The 2,390-nt window shown below is 51.5% G+C and overlaps 1 long non-coding RNA gene across 1 annotated transcript in view; it reads right to left on the minus strand.

The window, feature by feature from the left end:
- LOC111824170 overlaps window positions 1-1,956 on the minus strand; it is a 33,064-nt gene extending 31,108 nt beyond the window's left edge. The window contains exons 1-2 of the long non-coding RNA XR_002827262.1: window positions 1,645-1,956; window positions 796-805 (exon numbers count right to left, since the gene is read on the minus strand). This is a non-coding gene — a long non-coding RNA (uncharacterized LOC111824170). The remainder of the gene's footprint in view (window positions 1-795; window positions 806-1,644) is intronic.
- Window positions 1,957-2,390: the final 434 nt, after the last annotated feature.

The following is a 2,390-nucleotide window of genomic DNA, read 5'->3' on the forward strand; positions in this document are numbered from 1 at the left end:
GAAGTGTCCTCTCTGGTTTCCTTTGAATAGTTTGGGGAGTATAGGTGTTAGTCTCTTTGAATGTTTGGTAAAACTCCCCTGTGAAGGCATCCAGACCAGGACTTTTGTTTGCTGGGAGGTTTTAGATTCCTGCTTCTAATTCCTCAGTTGTTATTGGCCTATTCAGGTTTTTTGATTCCTCCTGTTTCAGTTTTGGGGTACTGTGTTTTTCTAGGAATTTGTCCATTTCATCCACATTGTCCAGCTTGTTGGCATATAGTTGTTCATAGCACTTTATTAAAATCCCTTTTTTCTGGGGTGTTGGTTGTTACGTCTCCACATTTCTTTCTGACTTTATTTATTTGGGTCCCCTCTCTTTGTTTCCTGATGAGTTTGGCTAATGGTTCATCAGTATTTTTTATCTTTTCATAGAACCAGCTCATGGTTTCACCAAGTCCCATTCCTGAGTGGTGAAAGGTGCTGTAGTCACCAGAGCTGTCAATAGGAGGGGAAAAAGGGGAGACACACAGAGGTCAGGGTGCAGTGCATGACTTGAGGAAGCTTTGTAGACACAATGGGTTCTCATAACTCCTGGAAACCCACCAAAGGAGCAAGGAGGGAAGTAAGGGAAGTCTACTCCATCCTTTAGACATGAGTGAAGTGAAGGTTTAGCCACTCCAGCACCTATAACATAGAGGCTGGCAAAATGCTGAGATAGAGCAACAACCTCACAAGCAGCCTCTACCAGGTTATCCCATCTGAGTCCTCAAAGGACTGATCTACAGAATATCCAACAGTGTCATTTTGAAATGTCACACTTTAGCCCCTGATTTAAAATTAAAAAGATTGGACAACTGTAAAGCTGTCTCCTTCACCAAGAGATTTCCCAAGTCAGCTGCTTGTTAAAATGAGATGACTTCCAATGAACCTTGTTAAACGTCCCTATGAAACTGTCATCTCACATCAGTGCTGGTGTGACACCTATGGGGAGAGAGCTGAGGTCATTTCCTGTGGCACCAGAAACAGCAAGTCCTGGCATCTGTACAGGGGATGTGACCAGGGAGCAGCCCTCAAGGGCCCTTTGCACCATTCAGATGGGTCCATCCAGCTTCCACTGTCCGCGGGACGTGCACCTGTTTTATTTACTGTGGGCCTGTCAGAAGGAAGGGCCCTATGGGGACAGGTGGGCATGTGGGTCAGACCCTGAGCTCAGCAACCAGGGGCCTGGGCTGTGCTGGGGTCTCTCTTGGTGGGAAAGTTTCCAACCACAGGCCAATGAGAGCACTGAGGATGGTCTCTGTGGAGAAAGAAAAGCAGGAAATACAGACACGTGGTGAGGAGAGTCCCCATCACTGCCCACATGTCCTCTGCCAGCAACAGTGTTACCCCCTCCTCTGGGGTCTGCAGTGAGAACGCAGGAAATGAGAGCCTCAGAGGAAGAGCAGGAGCCTTCCCTGGAGGCAGCTGAGAGCTTGAGAGGAAATCCCTGTGCCCAACAGGAAGGCCCTTCCCTCCTCACCTCCCTCTGCCCCTGCACCTGGGGCTGCTCTCTGTGCTGAGGATCCTGAGCGCCCCCTGCAGGTCCGGAGCGCCAGACCAGCTGTCTCCCTCAGGGAGGTTTGTGTCTGGGCTCACACTGACTTCCCCTCAATGTGTCTCTTGCACAGTAATACACGGCCGTGTCCTCGGCTTTCAGGCTGTTCATTTGTAGATACAGCTTGTTCTTGGCATTGTCTCTGGAGATGGTGAAGCGGCCCTTCACGGAGTTGGAGTAGTATGTGCTACCACCACCACTATTAATGTATGCGACCCACTCCAGCCCCTTCCCTGGAGCCTGGCGGACCCAGTTCATTTCATAGCTACTGAAGGTGAATCCAGAGGCTGCACAGGAGAGTCTCAGAGACCCCCCAGGCTGCACCAGGCCTCCCCCAGACTCCACCAGCTGCACCTCACATTGGACACCTGCAAACACAGAGACACAAGGTGGACTGAGAATCACATGGAAGCACCAACAGGCACAGGCACAGGTCTCAGCGCTCCCCACTCCTGAGAACGACCTTGAGAAATGATCAGGAGGAAAACGCAGCTTGGCACCAAGTCCATGGTGGAGCTGCTGGAGTCCTGTCTCAGGCGCTTGAGTTCTGGGTGTCTCCCCAACATGCCGGGCAATGGCCCACTTTTATGAGCAGGAGGAGAGCCCCATTTGCATGGAGTCTGCATATAAGGTGCAGCTGGGACCCTGGGCTGCATGCCTGACCTTGTCTTCCTAGGGGCGACCCCAGATGGGAAAGGACTCAAGAATGCTGGCCACAAGGGGTCCTGCCTGACCCCCCTCCCTCCCTCCTTTCATGAGACCTGTCACCCTGACTCCATTCCTTTGGGGGCAGCTTCCAGGATTGAGAGTCTCCTTC

The sequence above is a fragment of the Myotis lucifugus genome, unplaced genomic scaffold (assembly GCF_000147115.1).
Source record: "Myotis lucifugus unplaced genomic scaffold, Myoluc2.0 scaffold_1004, whole genome shotgun sequence".
NCBI lineage: Eukaryota > Metazoa > Chordata > Mammalia > Chiroptera > Vespertilionidae > Myotis > Myotis lucifugus.